The 24,182-nt window shown below is 42.3% G+C and overlaps 1 long non-coding RNA gene and 1 other non-coding gene across 2 annotated transcripts in view; one reads left to right on the forward strand and one right to left on the reverse strand.

Annotated features, from left to right (window-relative positions):
* Nucleotides 1-3,153: 3,153 nt before the first annotated feature.
* Nucleotides 3,154-3,227, reverse strand: TRNAN-GUU (transfer RNA asparagine (anticodon GUU)). Its single transcript has one exon. It is a non-coding gene; the product is annotated as a tRNA-Asn (tRNA).
* A 3,191-nt stretch (nucleotides 3,228-6,418) lies between these two features.
* LOC142029030 (uncharacterized) overlaps nucleotides 6,419-24,182 on the forward strand; it is a 29,579-nt gene continuing 11,815 nt past the window's right edge. The window contains exons 1-2 of the long non-coding RNA XR_012649782.1: nucleotides 6,419-6,442; nucleotides 22,942-23,003. This is a non-coding gene — a long non-coding RNA (uncharacterized LOC142029030). The remainder of the gene's footprint in view (nucleotides 6,443-22,941; nucleotides 23,004-24,182) is intronic.

The following is a 24,182-nucleotide window of genomic DNA, read 5'->3' on the forward strand; positions in this document are numbered from 1 at the left end:
GGGTGGCTGTGGATTCTCCCTGCTGACAGTCTGTACACTGCCCATCTCTAGAAGCAGTGACCTTAGAGACTGAATTCCGACAGAGCAATGGGTGCTCTAAGGGCAGCAAGAGAAACTACAGGGTTTAATCTGTCAGCAGGAAAGGTGGGTGGGGAAAGAGCCTCAAACAAGGTGTGTTTTTCAAGGGGTTTGAAAAGACACTTCATGGACTGTAAGGAAGAAGCAGTGACTCATCTTCTGCATTTGGGAAAGTCGGGTGAGGAAAAAGGGGACAGGCAGCAGGAGTCAAGAGAGGGGAGAAGGGAACGCAAAATCTGAACTGCAGGGAAAGGATCCCAAAACCAAAAAAATGCTCTAGGAAAGCTGTCAGGGCAAGCACTTATATTATTATTTTCTAATTGGATCTCAGAACAGTTTCACGTTGCAGTTGTCCCCGATGAGCTGGAGAGTAGCCGCAGCGCACAGTCGCAGGGCAGGCAGGATTAAGGTGCAAGCCTCTTCTGGGAGCGCTGCCCAGCGTCAGCAGCCAGCAGCGGGGCTGCCCTGCACTGTTTTTATTATGGCCATGTCCAAAAAGTGTTTTAAAAAGGCTGAAGGAAAGCAACCCTCCTGTCTAACAGAGTCTCTATAGCAAGAGCAGGACTTCAGGTGGGGAAGTATGCTCAAATCTGATCAGCAACTGCTGCCCTAAGGTGGGGACAATTCTTCACAGTGGTCTGGTGAAGATGCCCGATGGTGGTGAAGAGGAGGAGGAGGGGTGGTAGAATATGAAAACATGGCAAAGTTTGTGGGGAGAGCCTTGATGATCCTGGTCGAACACCTCCTCCGTCCCAGAAACTCCCGAGTCTTGTACTGAAGAGTTTTGCAACCATCCAGCTTCACTCCACTGAACCTTGCATGACCCCAGATTTCAAATTTGTCCTATTTAAAGTTTAGGAACAGTTCTAATGCTTTACAGGAGCCTAATCTTTAACCTGGTCTCTTCTGAGAATGGCTCACCATGTTACTTTCCCACCTTCTAGGAAGAAGCCAGTAGTATTTCTTCAGTACAACATTTACTCAAGTTTACTCTTTTTTCCTTAAGGGATAAAATTAGTAGGGTCACAACACTGGATAATCTGCCGTACGCATAAATGGCAAGCTTTCAGGTTGATCTAATTACCCATGCCAAACCACATAACAATAAGAAGTTGCCAGAAAATACAAATCCTGCATAGATTTGACAGGTGAGAAGGGAAGAAGGATGTAATGTGTAGGTCTATCTGCTATAAGCTTCAGAGACCTAAGTTGTTTTAACCTAGTAAATCTTGATAGAATTGTTAAAGTCAGTAGGGAAAAATCTGTCTCTCATTTCACCGCATGGTTTGGTTGTGCAACATCTAATGTGAAATGGCTGAATATCTTCTCAGGCTACTCCTTCCAGAGGAATTTTATTAAAATAAGCTTTGATCTGGTAACCATTTTATGTCTCAATTAATACTGGGTTGAATATGTAGTAGTAACAATCTCTTCAGACAGTTTGAATCACAGTGCAAGCGAAGCATGTCAAGTTTTATCAAAGGAAAACAATATGTTTTGCTTGGCTTTACAATATTCAGACTAAGTAGAAACGCTGTGAGTAAACTCAGTCTTGAAGCTTCATTGCAATATGGCACTTGAAACTAACCTTGGATCTCATGACTCATCTCTGCTGGGAACACAGCATCCCTTGATGAGCTAAGGATTCTGAATCCAAGAATATTTGCAAGCCAAAGGCAAAGATCTAGGCTAAGAAGCAAAACTGAAGCAATAGATGACTACCTTTCTTTATTTCCATCAGAGCCTTGAGTTCTTCATGTCTGATATTAGTTCAGAAGACATTGTCTTGCAGGAGTACCTGCAAATGCAAATATTGTTTGGCAACATTTAGATCTTGTGGATTTAATGACCAAATAAATACATTTCCAAGCACCTGCAAATATTGTCTGTTTTGCTTTGTAAAATTGGAAATAGCTCATTGACAGATGGCATGAGCACATCATTAGTATTAATAGACCTATACACACAAAAGGAGAACAGGTGACTTCTGTTTGTAATTAAGCTAATCACAGAGGCAGCAGGGAGCTCCTGTCTTATCAGGATTGCTGCTTAAACTCCAACTACCAGACTGCACCAACAGAGCAAATACTTGCCTTGGCACCTGACGCTCCATTCAGCATCGTGTGCTTTGGGGGTTCCCTGGAGTGGTTAGTGGCCAGGGCAGGATGTCCCACTCATGCAGCTCTGTTCCACTTCAACAGGTTAGTAAGCACGTCTGCTGTAAAGCTAAATAATTTAGTTATTAGCAAACAATCGGGTATTTAAAAACCCTGACATAAATAATCTGTGCAACATATACAGACTAAGCCTTAAGCTATTCATTTTTTTTTCTGCTTTTACATCTTTTTCTTGCAGCTCAAGTTCTCAGCCATTAGTAATTGCACTGACTTTTTATGGTCAGTTCTATTCTACTTCTTTCAACTCCGTTAACCCTTTAACTCCCTCATTAGCCTTGGTGCCAATCATAATAATGAGAAATATTTACCAAAAAAGCAGGAAATTTAGAGGTACAAGAGAGTAGACATCGGCAATTGGCTGTGAACATCTTTACACCTCGTTAGCAAGCCACAGGAAATTTGCTAGGAATATACATTTCTGTAGGGGAAGCTCAGGTTGCAAGGTGCAGCTGAAAACAGTCTGGGGAATGTCAGGGAAAACTGCATTTGCTGACTTTTTGAACAGGAGCTCTAGGTTGTCTGTCTCGTGGAAGACTTTTGAAGTGCAGATTAAATAATTCCAGATGATGGCAAAAAACTCCGTTAAGAAAACAAAAGGTCTGGACTTTCAGCCACTTCAGGGTTGGTTTTGTGCCTGGAAAGAATCCCGCACCCATTCACTACTGCAGCAACTGCTCCTCTGGAGCGCCCCTTTCTTTCTCCTACAAGATTTTTCACATTTTTTTCTCCTTTCCTGCATCCTGGCTTCACCACAAAATTGGCAATAATTCTGCTACTTTTTTTTTTTTCCCTGCCTTTGCCTCGGGGGCTGGATAGCGTTCTCTTTTTATGGAGCCATAGAACAATTAGGGTCACCTCGTTCCGATCTCCCCACCACAGGCAGGCAAAGGGGGGGACACGTCCCTGGGTGGGCTCGAACCACCAACCTTTCGGTTAACAGCCGAACGCGCTAACCGATTGCGCCACAGAGACCGCCTGCGAGGCTCGCCGTGTCCCTCCCTCGCGGGGTGGGGTCCTGCGTGTGCCCGGCCGCGGTGCTGTAAGGCCGGCTCTTAAACCCCTCCTTCACCAGGCAGGGTCTCCGCTGCTGTTTGACGACTAACTCTCGCTTTCCAGGCTGCTCTTGGGTTCCGTGGGAAAGGCAAGGCAGCGGGAAAGGGGTGCGGCAGAGGTTTTCGGGTTAGCCTTCTGCCAGCCGTGCGGCGGGGCCAGAAAATGCTGCGCCTTACCCACGGGAGCGAGAAGCAGACTCTGCGGTCAGGTGTTGAACACGCTGCTTTATCAAACCGAGAGCTTTTGGTCCCGGCGGCTGTGAAGAGGGAGGTGACTGTGGAGCAAAACGGGACTAAAACTCAGTCTAAGTTTTCCCCCGAACCTGAAGTGTCAGCAGGCAGGTTAATTCTGTGCTTTAAACGTCGATGCCTTGCTAAGCATGAGCAGATGAAGAGGAGCTCTTGCCACTGCCCTTGCTCAGGAAAGCAAATTATTTTTTAAGGCTTGCCTTTGCAGGGTAGCAGCTGGCAAAAGCAAGATGACATCAATAGAGGTGAGTATGACTGAAGTGTGTCCTCAGTGAGGGCTAACCTACCAGGCCCTTGCTTGCAGCTGTGTACTCACCTCTCCTAGTTTTGGCTGCTAAAATGCGATCTGGTCAGCTAAGCTTTAGCAATTTCCTTTGGTTGTAATGGCAAAAAGCGTGATTGCTCTTACAGCTGCATAATGCTGTGTTTGCCATTAGGACAGTGATAAAGTAGTTCTGGCAGGCAGTGCAGGTGTGCCCTCTTAGTTGTAAGAGGGGTTGCTGATATTCAGAAAATAAGACTTCTTTTTTTTTTCCCCCATGTGCGGAGTTTATTAGGAGCAAATTCCAGGCACTGAGCATTTTCTGTCCTGATTTTATTTGCTAGCTGCTACGATAAAGACTATACTCAGTTTCACCTTTTCATGTTTTAGAATTGGGGTGTAGTTACTACCGGCTAAACCAGCAGAGCCTTTAAAAGTTAAAGCATCATCTCTGGTATCTTCCCAGTCCTGTACTTCTAAACAGAGCATGGTTTCAAGCCCCAGCCTAGGAAGAGCATCAGTACAGAGTTGGCTGCACTGAGTGCAACATGCCAGCACTCGTATCCTGATTTCTGGTCTTACCCATCTCCTGTGATATTCCTCCTCCTTTCACCCACACCTGTGGAATCCCCCACTATGCCTGGGGAGCATCAATTCAAAAGAAGTGAGAACTGAACCAAGGATGTCAGAGCTGACTTGTCTTGTTGATCATCGCTGAAGCAGATAGAGGGGAAGCCTGGCCACGGTGTGCACCTCTGCTAAAGGACCTCACAATGGTAGGAAAGAAAATGAGCTCGTCTCCATTTCTCCCAACTCTGCATTTACATAGAACTGCTTTCTTTACTCTGGCATGCTATGTTTAATTTGTGAACTCGCTAAGATGTTATCTTTTTCCCAGAATCATCGGACTTTCTTTAAAGGGTGAAATGGTTTTATTGCCCTTGGAGAACACTGCAGAATTTTTGCATTCACGTACGGTAGAGCGTGAGATTACAGACTTTCAGCCACAGAAAGGGACATGGATATCTGTCCTTTAAACATGTTTTTTAAAGTAGTAGATGCTTTATCTTGCCTGCAGAGGTACAGAAGCAATGAAAAATGAATGCTGTAGTTTATTAAGCAAAATTTCTTGTTGCAATGAAGGCGGCTTTTTTCCTCCATCTGACACTCTGGGAGGTGGGGGAAGAAGAGCATAGGCAGTATTAAGCTTATATTCTGATTTTATAGTAAAAGTTCCACATGGATACATATATTTTAAAGACCAGTTAGCATTTTCAGACACTAATGACCTGGTACTGTGCAAAGGGATGAATGTTCTTGTAATACTTTTTAAAGATTTGGCCCTAATCACTAATTCTCAAGAAAATACCTCAGCTCTTCATATCAAGATGGAGCAATCACTTCAGCTTAAATACAGGAAATGTTGGGCATAATAGCCATTACTTGCACAGATCTTGTTAACAAGAACATAATTTCCTAATCACTCCCTTGAAAGCAAACCCAGATGATAGAAGCATAGTTGAGCTCTTGCCAAACACCTCAAGAACTCTGATTTCACACCCAAGCTCCTGCAGGAGTGCCAGGATAACCTCAGCTATTCAGTGAAAAAAACAAAAAACCTTAAGCACTATGCTTATAGTTACTTATACTTGTATTCTTAAATACAAAACTGTCAGTTGGGATAGTACAAAAACTTGAGTAAGAAACAAGAGTGCAGACATCTAGATGGGTTTGTATTACACATCAAGGCAATATATAACTCTGCAGGCAGTATTGCTTTAGTGGCAACATCCTAGTCCCTCTCCCTGTCCTCTTGAATTAGGCCTGGAGAAAAAAGAAAGTTCACTCGTTTTTTTTAAGATGTAGAGTAGGTAGAAGACAAAAGAACAGATGCTGGGTTTTATTGGTGGTGGTCCCTCCACAGTGAGGGCATGTGTGTGGCTAAAGGAGGCATGCAAAGGGCTTTGATCTTGCATCATCTTCATGATGCAAGTGATGAAAACAGGAGCCATCACTGGTGGTGGAGTCTCATCAAGAGGTGATGCAAGTGACAATTGCTGCAAGTCCATAGATGTGTCAGGTTTCAATATAATGCATCTCTAATACAAATAAATACTAAAAGCTGTTAGATTTCCCTCAGGTTGTTACAGCAGTCCTTTTAAAAAGCAAACAACTGGGCAAGCTCACCCACTAACATGTAGACCATGTTGCAGGAACTGCAAATATTAGAGACAACTTTAATTTTATTTATCTACATTTTTACCATTAGCTTGTGAAACCAACAACTAGTTATCTGCTTTTTTTTTTTTTTTTTTTAAACAGAGCACCTGACAAGTTGACAAAATTATTATCTTGCAAGAGAGAAGTTTTTTATAGACTCTCTGGGTTTCTAAATGGGATGAAGGGTGGAGCTAGTCATTTAGCCACACCCATGGTGAGGTTTATAAAAGGAAGTTTTCTTAGGGAAGCCCTTTTCTACCAGTCTATGAGAACTGGCAGTTTTATTTAACAGGCTTTTATCTTTAAAAAAAAAAATTTTAAAAACTTCTACTATGTCAAGGCCTCATAAAGATTCCCATAGTGGGGATGCTCCTCTAAATCAATCTTTGAAACAGCAAGGTAAGGTAAGTCATGGAGTCTGCTTTATTACTTTAGTGCATTTTTGCACATGATATTTCTGTGGCAGAGAGCTGAGTATTATTGTAATTTCAAAGGTCTGTATTTTCTCTGCCATTTGTAATTGGAGTTTTGTTCTCTGTAGTTTTGTATTCCTGTAACACTAACTCAAATGGAGAAAAAACAACCTTAAAAAAACATCCTCAAACTTATTAGAGTTTGGAGAGGTTGCTATTTGTCATAGGATGGTCAGGCTTTCAAGACCGATGACTTCGAGGGCTAATTTGCACCACCTGTCCACAATACTAAGGTTAATGTGGCTGTTGTAATTGTGCTGCTGTTCATAAGTCACACCAATATTAATTTCTCAAGCATACAAATAAAAGATATGCTATGCTTTATTGCACAATTGCTGTGACTTAGTCATGACTTTCTGATACACCCAGGAATCCTGCCATAATTTTTTGTTTGTACTGTATCACAATTTCCTTATGTATACATGCACATGACTGCTTTTAAGTTATTCTGTTCAGCAGAGGTCTCGTGAGTTAGTGTGGATGTTCCCCAGTGAGATTAGGTGCTATAAAGGTTTGTTTGCTGTTGAACACAGATGTTCATGTTGGTACAAGAATTGTGTAGACAGGTCTGTATCAGTTTACAAGATGACTGGGTGAAATCTTTCAACTGAAGTCAAATGCATTGTATCAAAAAGTAATCACAACAATGTAGGGTGTGTAGCACGGATGCGTCAAGAATGCTGGTCAGCATTAAAAAAATGCCTATCTCATTAAACCAGTTACCTAGCTCTGGGCTTATTGCTGGTGTGATAGTAAAGCAGAATTGTAAGGAATTGGAGAGAGGGGAATGAACCTTGAAAAAACCTTTTAGGAGCTCCTTTCAGGCCTCTGGGAAAATGGAAGAAAGTCATAACTCCTTTGAAAACTTAATAAGCAACCAGAGACAAGTGTCTTAAAAGTTAGCTTTTTCCTCCAATTACTTTATCTGTACATAACTAGATCGGAGCAAAGTAATGAGTTTTCTCTTATGAGCCTTCAATTTAGAAGAAGTCACTAATATTGTTGTTATTCATTGTGCCCAAAACAGGGGAAGTATTTGAGGATCACTAGTTGTTCTCCAGAATATACTAGTATAACTACCACTTGCTACAAAAATAACCAAAGCAATGGTTTCCACAAGACTGGTGGTGTTGATGGGTTCTCTTTTTCAAGCTGTAAGCAAAACTGTGAATTAATGTAGCTGGCAAAAAGCTGACTGATGGCCTCTTGGGCAAAATAGTATGACGTAAGTTGGAGAGGCTGTCAGAGTATTTTGACTCTGTGTGATTAGTAGACATGAGAAAATAAATGCATCTTGCTTTTGAATAGACATGTTTTCCACCTTGATAATGCTGTGGGGGTTTTTGGAGCTTTTGCTGTCAATATTAAACTTCTAGGATGCTTAACTTGAGCAGTGTGGTCATTTCTGCTTTTTACCATGTGTTTTTACTGATATGTAACAAATTGTGGCTGTGCTGGATTGTGGTGAGAGGAGCCTTGTTTGACAGCACAGCCGTCTCCTGCAAGGGAGTTCCCTTGGCTTTATCCGCTGCCATTCTTCCGGGAGGTTGATGTGCTGCAGTTAGATTGCTCGTAGGTATTTTTAAATGCATTGTATTTATTTTAAGTGCCTGATGTAGACCAAACTGTTAAAAAATATTTGCTGTTGTCTTTTGTTGTATTAGTACAGTGAATGGGAGAGATGAAAGAAGAGGAAGTGCTGTCAATACTGGCAGAGAATCTTGGATGTCTCTGCTCTTGGATACTTTTGGGTGGGTTTTCTGAATGGGGGAGAAAGCTTGAGTTTTTCAAGTGGGTAATGTAGAGTTACTTACTTTTTGACATTGCTGCATAGCTTAACGTGTGTTTGTAAATTTGGTCACCCTTCCAGCAGGGATTAAAGTGACTTCTGTCATTTTGTGACTTGAAAAGCAATATTTATGGAATAAAATACTTATCCAGGGTAATTCTGACACTAACCTGCTCTGCAACACAAATGAGTTAAGGGACACTGATTGTCCTATGGCCGATTACTTATTATATTTGATAAATCTTCAAAAGGCTACTTTTGAGTAGCCAAACCACAAGTCTTAGGGTGCCATCTTCCTCTCCTGATTTGAATTTTGGAGCCAGGTATGTACTAAATACAGAAAGTCCACAAAGATGACTTCTTGGTGGTGAGCTGAGTAAGAGGCAGATGGCCAATGACAATCTCTTAGTAACTTATTTATCTGAGGTGACGTATAAAGACTGACACTTACTCTGATGTGGTATTCTGTTAGTCCCTTCACATTTCAATACTTTTGCTATCAGAACATTCATGCACAAAACTTCAGTTTATTTGGGTGGATGCTAAAATTACGTCTTGCCCTGGGTTCTCTCTCCTTAATTCATGCATAGCAACACAAGTGTGTTCAGAGCTGAGCTGGGGGAGGGATGTGGGGCAGCTTGCAGGTTCGGCTGGGTGGGTGCAGGGGTGGTCGTGGAGAAGGGGCTGGTGTGTGTGGCCAGAGAGGGTCCAAGGGGAGGAGGTAGGTTCACAGGAGGATGAGGAGGGCAGAGTGGAAGGAGAGAGGCCCCATCACGACAGCAGCTTCTGAGTCTTGGCCCAGCCTTTAAATCTTGCTGGCTCTGCACAGTCTTCAGTGTCTCTCCTTGTTTCCCATCATCTCTTCCGCTACCACCAAGAAAGTAAGTTTTCTGACTGCTGGATGAGGACAGAAATGCCTTTTTCTCTACATTCCCGGGTCTGCCAAAGTCAGTTTTACCTGTACTGCTGAGAAGACCCAAGCTGACCCTGCTTAGCTGGGTCCCTTACTGGTTTATGAATCAACACACCACTATGGATTCCCCTGTTCAGCTGTTGTTTATTTAGACAGCGGAATCTTGAAATCAGAAGGGTTTTACAGGTCCTAAAACCACTGCAGTTTCTTTAACATGACAGGATTTCCTTAAATAATATTTCTTTCTCAGGGCAGTGCTGTCAGAGGAAAGTCAGCTGGCTTTTGCTGCCCTAGTTTAGTTCAAGTCTGGTAGACTTAAGTTTGTTCAGTTTTTGTCCACCTGACAATCCTGCGTATAGGCAACACTTTCCATCACAAGGAAGAAGCCTGAAGTTCAGCTCTTTTGTGCAAGCTGGAAGGGGAGTTGCAAAGGATGTGGTATACAATGAAAACTCTCCTTAGGTAATGGAGATCTAAATAACAAACTGAGAAAGAAATATAACTGCCAGTCAGATGTCACTTGGCCTGATGCAACATTTTTGAGGTATGTTTGTAAGATGCTTGAAGGCCACATCAGGTAAAGGATGTGATTGGCATCCTGCATATGACTTTAGGATGATGTTTCATCTCTGCTGCAGCAATAATCCTTCATTGGGATGCAGGGACTACAGGCAACATGTGATCATGTTAGAAAACCAGATAGAGAAATCCTGCAATGGGCTTCTCAAATGACAGGGAACTTATTATGTAGCTGTGGAATGGACCAACAAGAAACGTTTGTCTGACTGATGGCAGTGATATCTCTTGTCTTCCTCTGAAAGGAACGCGTAGCTACTGGTACAGTTCTGTCCATTAAAACAATGTGGCACAGAGGAGTTGATGCTGCTTTGTTACAGAATTCACTGCAAGAAATTCGCTACTGCAAGAAATTCAAAGTGTTGCCTTCTGCTCTTTGACCATGAAGATCTTATTCTGGGTTTTAGTGAATTCAGTGATATACCATAAGACATAAATACAATGTGTATGTTATGCAATAGCCTAAATGCATCCACTTAAATGCACTAAGGTTGGTGGTACAGGGTATAGGGCCTCTGAGTTATTTCCTGTATATGTCCCACTGTGTGATATGGTGTTAATCTATGTATTTTTTTCATCATGACCTGTTTACATTTGATAATTCACTTCTAAAACTTGAAATTGCCGGAAAAGGTTTGCTCAGAGTGATGTCTGAGGTAAAACTGAATGGTATTTCTGCCTTTCTCATAGCCCTAAGTGTACAGGCTGGTGCTAGAAGGTGCTGGTGAGCCTGCTCAGAAGTGATCAATGAGAGCTGGGTATCAGCAGCCTGTGTGCTTGCAGAGTGCTGCAGTGGGGCCTGGAGCTGGCCTGAGCTTCAGGGGAGAACCACTCACTCTATTATATGAGCGTAAGTGAGGTGTTAGAGGATTCCAACCCACAAAGCTGATTTTATTAGAACATAAAAATACACCTTAGAAGAAAAAGCACTTACCAGCAGGAGAGACATCTGGTAGGTGAGGTTAAAGCTCTTCAATAATATATACCTTCCATGCCCAATGTATCCTATGCAGTAGGGTCCTTCCCTCCTACCTTTTCTAGCTCTCTAATTTTTTTGCTTCTGAAGTTGAAGAAATTCTGCACTATCCCCAGGAGAGTTTATTTTCACTTCTTGCCAGGCTTGCCTTTTGGTTTGAGTCCCTGGCACCAGCCCAGTACTTTTCTTGGGCATCTCCTGTTGTCCACTTGTGCGTCATGTTGACCACAGAGGGGTTTCACTCCCAACTCGCCCCGTGGCATGCACCCACAGCTAAGCCCCACAACAGTCAAATAAATAGCTTTCTGTGTGTGTATAAACATAAAAACTCCCTTTGGGTCGGATTATCTTGCCGTGCTACCGGTTGCCTTTCCATTGGTATCAAGCAGAGACAGGCCCATCTCTTCTGGATGTGGACTGCCAAAATGTGTGGCTTTATTCCAAATTAACAAATTGACTCTAAAAGAAGCAGCAACTTGTGTTTCTGAATTTATTGAGTTCTTAGTGTCAGAAAACTGTTACGTTGGCTTGCATGTCCTGTTTTCCTATGTGGAACAGTAGAGGAAAGAACACAGCACTTCAAAGAAAAAAAGGTTGTAGGCATCTGTACTAAGGAAAGCAGTGTTTCTGGGATTAAAAATAGTGCACTTCCCAGTGTAACATCGTGTCACTTGGTTAAAGTTGAGGCAGCTTCAGGTGTATTATTCTTTATAAATCTTGTATGCCAAAATATATTAGCTCAATCATTTTCATATTCTGGAAATTAAACTTCAACACCAATCTGTCTTTGAAAAGGTGTAGGAAAGCTAAACCCTGACAGTCTTCTCTGGGATACAGCAGTTTTTCAAAACTGACACATTACAGTGAGGGAGAACAGAAGTAAAATGATGTGCTTGTGCTCTCGACAGGCAAAAGGCATTTAGTTTGATAAGGTGCCAAACAGTGTCATTTGAGAGCATTGCAAAGACTTCCAGCTGTCTTGTGTATGCTAACTAAATATCTGGGTGAATTAGAATTTGTCCCTGTGAATATTTGACCAGAAGTGACCTTGCCTGATCTGGTTAATTTAAGCTCAAGTGCAGCTTGTTGCAATCTCCTGATAATATTTTTGACCAAGATTGCATTTCTCTGAGCACCCTAGACAATGCTGAAGTGAAGGACTGTGTTTGCAGAAGCATAGCAGGGCTCTCCTCTCGGCTGCTTCCCAGCTTGGTGCGGGAGATGCTGCCTTGCTCTGTTGACTCATGTGGAAGGTGTGGCGTGTTTTGACCAGGAATGGAAAGGCGTAAGAGAGTTGCAGCTGAGTGCAGGAGAGTCTGAGACAGGCCCTGCAGGGAAATCAATCTTATGGGAAAGCGTAGGTTGAATCTTGTATTTTTGCTATGTGAATTAACAAGCAAGCTGACTACCAAAAAGGGAGAAAAATTGGACTTATACCATGAGCATACATAAACTGCTCATTGGCTTGTGAGAGAGGGACCTGCTTTCAGCTGATGCTGGATGCTTCAGCTGCGCATGCTATCCGGCTGCTCATTTGTTCCACAAGTTACTACCTTGATCCACCTTGGGCATGTTCAGTTCAATAATACCTTGTTACAGGGACTTCCAGCAGCTGACTAATCTTGCTGAAAGGAGAAGGCCTTTGTTAAATGAGTGCATGCTTAGGAAATAAGGATTTCATTTGCAGAAGTTTTATTTAGAGCTCCAAAATGCATGCTCACCTTTTGCACATGTATTTTATATCTAGCATTGTTTACTGAAGTAGTTGTGCATGAAAATACCTGATAGTTGCCATCTTGGGAGCCCTGGATGCAAAGAGAGTGAGTTTATGCAAGACAGGAGATGTGCTGAGCACTCTTTCAGTCTCAGCTGAAGGACACGCTGGTCACACCAAAGAAAAACAGTTACTAGGAGGCTGCTGCTACAGAAAGTGCCACAGTTTCAAGAAAGCTCATCTAGCAACATTAACAGGGGCTAGGTTCTCTAGGGCAGACTGCGTGTGCCTGAGAAGAAATAGTAAGGCTTGTTCTCCACAGGATTTGCTGTACTGGCAGGTTTATGAAAGAGGGAAACAAAACACACACACACACACACACAAAACCACAAACAAAAAACCCACACACGAAAAACCAAACACCAAAACTGCCAGACTTTTGCGTCCCAATCTAAGCTAAAAGGCTTTGTCTTCTAGATGTGAAAAATTGGCCAGCACAGAAGTTCAGTCTATATGGGAAATAGTGTGTATGTAAATGGCAAATCAATCCAAAGAATCCATTTCTCCAGTTACGTGGTGACTTTTCTTGCTTAGTTTGTACAGCAAACAGAAAACATAGGTGTCTGGGAAAGGCAGTGAGGGAAGTATCTACACTTAAATTGTGTATACTACTGAAATTAGTTTAGTGCTCCTCCAAATCAGTTCTTACAGGCAGCGTGCTGAAGGGAAAACTTTCTAGAGCAGAATGTGGAAGTTTAAATTCAATCTGATACTGTAGAATAACTTGGAAACTTCCCAATTAGCTTTTTTCCTAATGAGCAGAAGTGATGCACATGCCTTCAAATTAGCGGACTGGTCCACTGTGTTCTGTGGCTCTTATCTGCAGAAAAATGTAAAGAAACAGTAATTCCTGTGAGCTTTGCACTGCAGCCTCCTGGAGGAAATACTGCAGCTCAAAAATGCAGCCCAGAAACTTCCGATTTGGTAGACTTCAAATACAAACTATCCTTTCAGAACAAAGCAGCATTAATTTGAGGGGTTGAAGTTTGACAGCCAACCTTTTGACCCCCCTCCCATATGACTTGCTTTAATTGTGTAGTATCATGGAATAGCTAAATGAGATAACAAACTGTCACTCTTATCTCACAGACTGGAATGTTTTCCTTCAACTTGAAGTTCACAAGCTGTGATCAGGTGGCAATGTTATTGTAACTGAAGGAGTAAAAGGTATTTATGCAGCTTTCAAATACAGTCCTGCTCTGAAGAACCCCTCAGTGATACTCTTTGTTTCCCTTAATGTAAAGTAGAGACCCATTTCTTGTTTCCAGATCTATTAAACACTCAAGAGCCAAAAAGCTCAGCTGGCTCTGTGCTCCCTTTGTCAAATATACAGATTTTGCAATTTTAGCTCTAATTACTTGTGTGGGGTCATTACCACAATGCAAGCATCCTCAAGGTTCAGTGCCTTTTAGCATTCCCATTTTGCAGGCAGGATGCAAGGCTGGCCCCAGTTTCCAATAGACCTTTTACAAGTGCAGGCTTCTTATCCTTGTGGAGAATATAGGTAGCTATTATACTTGTCAATGAAGTTCTATTTCTCTTAGTGATCTGAGCTACTGTCACTGGGTAGGATAAACAAATCAGCACTCACTGTTTTGAAACATCAATAAATAACAAATAGCATTTCTCTGCCTACTACCCCAAGGGATCCAATCCTGTCGACATAACCAGATCAAGTTACCTGTGCCAAACACAGCAATTGCTGACTGCTTTCAGTCAAAATATATGCAGAAGAGTGTGAAGTGATGGTGTGCCATTCCTACGCCTTGTAGGTGAGGATGGTTGAAGGACTGACTCAAAATATGAGATACTAAAAGGGATCTGCCCCTCAGCAGCTTGGAGAAGGTTTAAAACATGCTCGTCCAGAGAGTTTCATGACCACCTGGCTTTGATTGCCATTGGGACCGCCTGACCGCTTTTCTCCACTGATTAAGTAATATAAAAGATTAACATAGTCCTTTCAGCAGAGATTGGCACCATGGGATGATTATTGCACTGTGGATCTATGGAGAAGTGACTCTTACATGTCACCTAGGAAAACTGGATGGTTGGGGTTGATAAGGTGAAAATGAGACAGGAAAACACTCAAACTTTTTTTGGCTTTTGCTTTATGACTCGGAGAACGTGGTGATCTGTGCAGCACAAATGAGGTGATGCTACATCCTTCAGTGTGTCTTCAGCTGTCATGTGAGCACCTTATCTAATCAGAGGTTCACAGGACATTTCCACAAACTGTGGCCTTACAGCCTTCATAGGTTTGTATGTCTGTAATTGACTACAAGTAATCCATTCTGCTTGCACAAGAGAGGAGTCCAAGTACTCTTTATCAGCTTCACCAGTGCTGTAAAGAGCAAAACTTTGGTTTTTGGATTTAGATATTGGATATTATGTATTATAAATATATTTATGTAGTATATATTTAGATTCTTAAGGACTGAAATAAAAATCAAGATACAAGACTTTAGCTGTTTTTACCATTGCCGCAGGTACTGAAATCTATCTTTACACCCTTGAGTTAATCCCATTTTCCTGTTCAGGAACTTGAGGCAGAGAAAGACATGCCAGAACTGTTAAAAGGGCTGAGATGGAAGTCTAATACCCTAACTAGGGCTCTCTTTCCTGGGTAAGGCAAGCAAGCAATGAGAAGCCTGAAGTTGTGACACTTTTACACGGAATCATTGGATGATACAGGTTGAAAGAGATAATCTTTTCCAACCCCTGTTCAAAGCCATCCCAAACAGGTCAGGTTGCTCAGGAACTTGTTGAGCTCTTAAAGACATTCAGACTTCCCAGCCTCACTGGACCCAATGTTCAACCATCCTTATGATGAAAACACTCTTCCTAACATGTAATCAGGATTTGCCCTGTTGAAACTTGCCTGTTGCCTCTTGCAATGTCAGTGTGTGCATTTGAGAAGATCCTGGCTCCATCTTCTCTACACCCTCCCCTTAGGTAGCTGTGGGCTGCAATGATACATTCCCACACACCCTAAGTCTTCTCTTCAGGCTGGACAAACTCAACTGTCTCAGCCTCTCCTGTAACATGTGCTCCAGCTCCTTACCATTACCATCCTGGTATAGTAGACTGGGCTCCAGTAAGTCTGTCACTGGTTTGTGGCTCCCCAGCACACAGGCACTTCGCTTTTGCAAGCCCTGAACACAGGGGAATAATTACTGCCCTGGATCTGCAAACCCAGCACAGTGTAGGGTGTCCTTCTCTACTGGAAGGGCACACTGCTGAGTCTTTTCCAACTTGTTGTCCGCCAAGACCCCCAGGTCTTTCTTCTCTGAAGTTGGTCTCCAGCTAGCTGGCACCCAGCAAGGTCATTCCCTCCCACGGACAAGAATTTGCATACTTGCTTTCCAGGCCTGTCCTTGCCTCTTTCCTGGTCTTAAACAGGCATCAGTAGTGAATGTTGCACTGGTTTAGAGATCATTTTTACTTTTTAAAGAATGCTTCTGAATTCTGTAGCTTAGCAAAAATCACCGGTCGGGAAGCTAGACAACTTGCGGGCACGGCCGTGTGCTCATAGCAGAGCAGTGTGTTAGAACAGGGGGTTGGTAGGAACACTTATCTCCCTCTGTGTGGCTACCTAACTGATTTTTGCTGAATATTCTCTGATATGCTTAATTTTCTTCACTCACTGTAAAGAGAGATCTAAAAAACTAATCCCACAATAGAGGGAGATTCAGCCCATCTAATCTCAGGCACCTGAGCTACCTGCATTTTTCTCAGGCATATCTAGAAGCATAAGGGTTACAGTGAAGAGTGCCATTTCAATTTAAGTTACTTCTTGAGTTTAAACAACTGTCTTTTAAAGCTCTTAAACCAACTCGTTCTTCTAAATATTTTGCTGGTCCTGAAGCTGGTACGTTTTAGGTCCCTGAAGCAGTTCTGAGAGTCCTGCAGTTTGCTGTAGCTGCCTGTATAACACTTCTATGGAAGTTACCTTTGGGCTCTTCTTACCATGCTTCTTCAGCAGGCTTGTTTTCAAAGAATGTCACCTGTGTAATACAATATACTATTATGCCATCAGGAGTCCCTGTGTTAAACTTCAGGTTTTGCCATCTTAAAAGAACTTCAGAAAATATGTCTCAGGTCGAAACACAGAGACAGGTTTTTTGGTTTTAACGTCTGGATGTATACCTTCATGCTTTTTCCTTGAATCTTCTTTGTAATTATAAGTTGCTGATTAGCCTGTAAAAATTAAGCCACAAAATGAAGCCTGAAGCTGGGCACAGGAAATTACAAACATACTGGAAACTTGTGGTGGGTTGACCTGGACTGAAGCAGTTGCTGGTAGCTGGCCTCCACGTGTCTTTTATTCCTTTCATATTGAAGAGGGAAAAGCTGATACGTGTTCTCCCACAGCTCTGTGTACCCACCAATCAATCTCCAGGCCATACTTGAAAAGGAATTCATGTCTGCTTTTAAAGCTTAATATTTCAGCCCACTCAGTGGAGCTGTTCCCTGTACCTGTTTCTGATCAGCAATACCAGCCAGCGAGTTCCTGCTCCCCCCCAGTTGTGCAAACCCAGTTGTTGACAGGGCCGTGATGTGTACTAAAACAGGGAACTGCCCCAGATTTAGTTGTTTTAATCTGGAAAAAGAAAAAAAAAGATACCTTTGAAATTAGATCCCTTTCTGTGTCTGTTTCAGAGTGGATTGGATTCAAAATTGTTCCAGAAAAACTGAGGGGCAGCCCGGAGATATAAATAAGGAGCAAACAGTTAAGGCTGGAATACCTTAAGGCAATATTATTACCAAATTCTTCATAATGTGAAGCCTTAGTCAGTGCTGGCTTTTCTTGCCTCACTATAAAACATATGCATCACTGCAGCATACCTTTATGTTTATAAAGAGGAAAGTATTAAAAAGAAATGTGTTAGGTTATTCTAGTGTATGAAACAAAGCAGACACCTGATAACTCTAGTTATTCTTAAACCAAGTGCGTTCTGTGAGATGGTATAATGCCTACCAGAAAAACACATCAAAATGCGTAACACATTAGTATGTACAGAAGTGTATCAGTAGTAAACTGCAGTCAAATGTGCAAACCACAGACAGGTGCCAAACAAAATTGGTGATTGTATTAGATGTAGAAGCCAACAGCTGTAGGCACTAACAATACAAGTAGAGCAGATTTTTAATGTGATAGAAATTGAAATGCGGACATCAATGACTCTGACCTAAAGTTTAAACAAAAGGATGCCTCAAATGATTAAAGGAAGATTGTTTTCTCAAAAAGGAGCAAAGACAGAAATTTTTTTGGTTGAAATGGACCTAAGTGTAATGTGGCAGCCTGCTGCTAAATACAAAGAATGATAAATACACATTCTCATCTGTTAGTCCTATTAGGTCTGCCACCTACTGCTTGATATACTGGTTGGGCATTACTTGTTATGCCAAAAAAAAAAAAAAGTTTGCCAAATTTGTCACAGTAACTAAAATCACATGAACTAAGCTCTGTTACCCCCTTTTCAAGTTGGAAGGTAATTACTGCATCTCAAAGTTACTGGGCAGGAAGGCAGGGAAGGTATTTGTTAATAGGAGGAGGGCAGGTAGGCTGCTGCAAAAAGGTAGGTGTCACACTGCCATTGGCTGGAGCCTTGAACTCAGCATTGTCTCCAAGGCACTTGGATCTTGGAAACTCCAGTTTACAAAAGGTTGAGGAAGGACAGGAGAGGACAACAGAAATGGCAGAAGCTGGGTTACTGCTCTATGGGGAGAAAAGTCTAGTGGCTTCCCAAGCAGGTTTAGAAGTCTTCCTGAGAAAGGATGCATGTTCTTTCCTACTAAGTAGGACATGCTTGGATTTACTTTAAATGTAAATGACCAAAAAAGATTGGTAGCTTTGTAAATGAGAGGGAGGAACAGTTTTATAAGAAGTCTCTAGGATCTTTTTCATGCCAATAGATGACCTCAAATCAGAGCCCTGTCAGAGGAGCAGAACCACTGGGACAAAGCTGTGTTTGAAATGGCAAGAGCAAAAGAGGTGCAAAGCTCTGTTGTGTGCTCGGTAGCAACACCCCCCATCTTCTGGGGCTGCCATCCTTGTGAAGCACTCTGGGTCAAACTAGGGCATTTCTCATGGGTTTGGGGTTGGAGATAGTACTAAACTCAGCTCTGTTACTTGATTTCTTTGCTTTGAGTCTTTGTCTTTGTGCCTTCTGTATACTGCTGCAGAGCCCGGTCCTGAGTAGGTGAAGAGGACTTACCCAGGAACAGTGAGACAGCATAGGGTTGGGCTGTCAGTTAACAGCAAGTTGAGAAATCTGCCCAACTGTTAAGTGTATGGGGATTTTTGTTTTGGTTTTTGTGATTCATGCACAGCTTATAAAAACAGCAGTTCTTTCCTTTGACCGCTGGAAGCCTTAATCTTCCAGTACATCTTTTCAACAAGAAAGCATATGTAAATAGTGATATACACTGTTTTCTGATTTACGCTCTAATTTTGCCCATTTCTGTAATTTGTCAAGCTATTCTCCACTCAGTAAATGCCTGGATAGCAGCCACAAGGGGTTTGCTTGAATTCTTTCAGTTGCTAAAAATAAGTTGGTTTTGAAGTTGTTTTCTGTAACCGCTGAGGATATTTGAGGCAATAATAGGTGACTGTCAGCCTATATTATAAATTGTTTTCATTCAACATCACATTCCTAGCCCTTGGCAGAGTTGGGGTGGGGGTGGAGATCTGTGCAGTATGGAAGAAAGCATCCAGTGCACTGAGACACAGTAGCAGAAGACAAGGCTCTGTGTCCACGTGGGAAATACAGTTCCTGGAGACAAAGTTTTGAAATACATCATCAAATCTACTAGAAGGCATTTGATTTAAGTCACCTTGATAAGTCTGTCCTAACTTTTCCTCCTTGGTCCTTCAAACTAACAACAATGGGTACTACTTTACATAGTATGCCTATACAATGTGCTTCTAGATGCTGTTGTACCTTGTTTTCTGCAGATTGCCTCTGCTGCACTGTCTTTTTGACTTAGTTGCTTTGCTTTCAGCTTGCTTTCTCATACCCCTCTTGCCCAATCCTTGTTTTGTTTGTTTATTTGTTTTTTTCAGTCAGTATTCATTCAAAATTAAATTAATGTCTTACAGCATTTCAAGGGATATTGTCATAGAAGCCCCTTCTGTGTTAGCTTATGTGAATGGCTTCAACAGGTAACTGAGTTTGTGGATGTAGCAATAGCTACCAGAAAACAAGTTCACAGGGAGGAAAAGTATGCGCTGAGAGGGAGCAGGTGAAAACCTTCTGAGACCAGATAAGCAGTAGTCCTGTTGAATCCACCGGATATCCCAAGATCCCATAAACTCTGAACAGCAAGAGTCTGCGAAACCTGTCCGAGGCCTCCACCAGCACAAACTAGTATCAACAGGAGGTTGTGTAACCCAACTGCATCTGAGAAAGTGGCAAACATAGGCTACAGGTCTGTACATACACCTGGTGAAACAAGGGACCCCCCTGAGGGACTTTCTGAATGCTTACCTGGAAGCCAGTGGCCCACCAGTCCGACCCCCCTGGCTGGGCTTGGCCTCCCAAATGTCACTGCAGCAGGATGACATGAGGGGTTGCAGGAGTGGACTGTGGGAGGGAGAGAACTGGATGCACTATGTCAATAGTCATCGGCTATTAACAAAATCTGCTAAATTCTGTTCATAACAGCTTAACTCAAAACATTTTCTAATAAGCATTGGTCTGTTTCCCCCAACATAATTGCCCCATCAAGGAAACAGATAGTATAATACAGGGAACTTGCAGCTATGTGTAACTTTAAAACATGGAACAAATCATAAGTTTCTGTCCTGAAAAAATGCATAATCCTTTTTTCTTATCTGTTTCGCTACATAGGATTTTCTGAGATTCCTCTTTAAATTGTTGTTAAAGAAATTTTTTTTTTCCTGCGTTCTAAGGTCTTTTCCTTTTTCCAGATTCTCTAGATCTTTATCTTCTTGGTTTTTACCTGTTGACCTTTTTCCTATGTTTACCAGTGTGGAAGGAGTAATTTCTTTAGATGTCTTTAAGCGACTCTTTAGGAGATGGGAACCTATTTTAAAATCAGTGCACCCTGTGTGTGTTGGAGTTTTGAGGAACTGAATTGTGCTTGCTGATTTATGTAGAGTGGTGATAAGACGCCAGTGTCTGTAGCTGAAAGCTGTGCATGGCCTGGCATGTAGTGGGAGGAAATGTGGCATCCTTTCCTCTCCCTTGTTTTCATTGCACACCTTTATCCCTCCACCCTTCCAAAGAAGACTCCAGCTCCCCATCGTTACCTTCCTCACACCCACTAACTAGGACCTCTACTGCATTCCTTTGTCCACCTAAATTAAATTCCACCTTAATGATCCGGTGTTTCCTACCACTCCCTTGCCTGGGTGCTGCTCCGGCATCTCAAGCTAGAAGTACAGGTCGAGGTGTTGGCATGGCTTACGGAGCAGGTGGAGACCTGGCAGTGCTACTGCACACAGCAGCAAGCAAGTGCCAATTATCTCATCTGGCCATAGCCTTAGCACTGCTCCCTCTACCTCTGGTAAGGACCTGTATGCAGGCAAAAAGTCAGGACCTGTCGCTGAGATGTACCTCTTTGGTTTGACCTGTACACCCATCATCATCATCGTCATCAGCTTCCAAGCTTTAGGAACCTCTGCTGTGACAACTTCTCTTTTTTTTTTTTTTTCTTTCGGACTGTATAAATGAAGTTCAGTGTGGCGGTGTTATTCAAATCCGTCTCAAACCAAGGTCTACATACTGAAGACGAATAGTTATCTCTGTCTTCAGTATGCCGTAAATATCACTCTCTTCAGAAAGTACAGTGTGGAAAATATTCCATGAGCAAATTAAGTCTCCCATTTCTAAGGGAATCGCCATGTCTCTCCACTGCTGTTGCCTGTTAGAAGTTCTGATCAATGCCTTCTGATGCGAAATTACTTCTTCTAACCTTCGTCTTAAGAGTATCCCATGCTTACAAGTTATTGGAGTAGTGCTGTTAGATCCCAGCTTAAGTTCAGGGGGGTCTGCTTGAGCAAAAGCCAACATACCATGGTGGATTTGCTGTTCCTTTGCCAATAGGATGCCTGAGGTTTGTCAGCTGTGCTGGAATCACTTTCCACATTAAACAAATGGAGGAAAAAAAGAGTACATTGAAAAGCAAAGCTTAAGAGGCTTGGAGAGCTTCAAAGAAATGAAACAATAACACGTTTAATAGCTAATTCCCTTTCTGGTTTGGCTTTAAGGTAGCTTCAGCCTTCCAGTCTGCTAGCAGCCTTCCTAAGTTCTCTGCCAGGATGAGTCACAGCTCCTGGAGCTGGGACCCAGTCCTTTAGACAAGCCATCTTTAAAGGTCTGTTTACCTTTCCCAGATGATAATGAATTGTAGTGAGAATTGCTGTATGTTTTCCTCTTCTTAAAACAGGATTTATGATGAATACAAATTCACCTGTGGGAGCTTCTTGCAACCCTCAGTCCTGATTCAATCCGAGCACCCCTGGGATCCTGTTTGGTGTAGTTTCATGCTGTTATGCAGAGATAGATGCCTTTGGAATACCCCTCCCTGCTGGGCTGTCTCAACTAGTTGACTAGGAATGCAAAACAAGCAATAACCAGAGCCCTGGTCTGACTGTAAACCATTATTTACCTGCTAGGAATGAAATTTCCTGCTGACTGAGAAGGCAAATTAAGAAACTTAGCCACGTAACACCAGTATGTAATTCATGGCACAAATTGAAACCCATATATGGTTGCTCCTACTTATGCTTCTGTAGCCTGTAATGTAGCACTTGAGAGAATGGATGCGAGGACAAATCTAGCAATTGTAGGCAATCACATCTAGGAGCACAGAAGGGAATGGGCCTTAATGTGGCTGCTACAAGTGGGCAGCATCATGGCTTCATTGCTAAGTGAGACACTTCAAAGGATTGCTAGTGTTTTTGTGTTGCATTGGCAAAAACACAGGCTTTCCTGTGTATCAGTTCATGTGTTTCTCAATGGTAGATTTTTTTTTTTTTTCCTCTGAAAAGCTGTTCAGGCAAGTGCAGCAAGGCCCCAGTTGCATGACACAACGGTCATAACTGATTGCCTGTGCTCGGAAGAAGCCTGGTCAGATGAAGAAATAGCAATGTGCCTGGCAGTTATGAATAAACTCTGAATGTAGCACTGCATAAGGGAGCTCATAGATTTGCTACTATATCAGAGGGACATCTGATTGTTGTGCAGATGTGTTAGACACTGAACCATTGTGAACACAGCTGAATTAGGGTATTGTAATGAAGGGCTTCTCCTCTTGTTTTATTTTTAGCATACAGCTATTGCATCACTGCCCAACCGATACAAAGACCATTCAGTGAGTCTTTTTTTTTTCCTGTTTGCTTGTTGAACTAAAGGTTATCGTGTTTTCTTTCCAGTACCAAATCGCTGCAAGGAATACTTCAAGCCAGCAACCAGGGAAAGTGTTTGGATGCTCAAAGTAAGTATGTTTGTGTGTTTGTATGTGTGCTAGTGACTGAGAAAGTACCCAAGAACTTGTGTTTGATGTCTGTAAGGTGGTAGCTAGATAGGTCTGATATCAATAATAGAGTTATGTTCCTTTGCAACATCTTTGTGTAATTAATAGATTCAAGTAATAGGGAATTATTCACTCATGAAACAGAACTGATAAAAGCTAAACTAGATGCCACAGACTTTTTGGAAATAATTTGGTGTTTTGACTGGAGTAAGAAGGAAATGCTGGTAGAAAGGAATTAAAAAAAAAAGAAAAACTAAAGATGGACAATGATTCTCCCTTTCTGTTTGGGAGTTTTGAGAAATTGTATTCTTGCTTTTGTTTTGTTAAATGTTGGCTTTTCTGCACATTATTAGTGCTGCCTTCATAATGTTAGGTGGAAAAAGAGCAAACTACGTGAAATGCTGCTGTACAGGGTTAGTAATTAATGTCTGATAGAATTCGTAAGGTGCTGTCCCTTTTTTAATCCCCATCTATGGGAGTTTAAATTGCATCCCACCCGAGCTGGATGTTAACTTAAACTGTCCAGCCTCCAGCTTGGCACCTGTAAAATCTGCACAGGGAGTCAGTCACCTGCGCAGAGTGGAGAGATCAGTGATACCAGGAGATAGGAGGCCCACAAGGTGGCAATGTTTAGAAGGCCTTCGGAAAGGATGCGCCTGGAACAGATCTGGGCTTCCTGCCGTTGCCATCCCTTGCTGCTCTTGTGTCATTGCTGCTGCACCTGTGCTACTGAACAAGAAATTGTCACTGTTGCCAAAATGGGGCATAGGATACCCAGAAAAAAAACTGCCCCCCCCCCAAAAAAAACCCCACAAACAAAACCAAACACAAAAAACCAAACAAACACCCAAACCCTCTTATTTGAACAGATTCACTATTGGCAGTGCTCACCATACTGTGCTGGATACCACACGTGCCTTTTCCCTTGGCAAGGAACGTGCCGCAGCATTAGTGGTTTGCAATACAGTGTGGGGTTTCTTTACTCATAGCAAGTGCTGAAAATATGCGTAGCACTGAAATGATGGTAGGGGTGTATAATGAAGAACTTTCATTTTAAAACACACCAGTGCATTTCTGGTAATGCCTGAAAAGCTGTTACAGTATATAAATGCTAACTTTGGATGTAGGAGGCATTTAAGT

The sequence above is a fragment of the Buteo buteo genome, chromosome 3 (assembly GCF_964188355.1).
Source record: "Buteo buteo chromosome 3, bButBut1.hap1.1, whole genome shotgun sequence".
Lineage (NCBI taxonomy): Eukaryota > Metazoa > Chordata > Aves > Accipitriformes > Accipitridae > Buteo > Buteo buteo.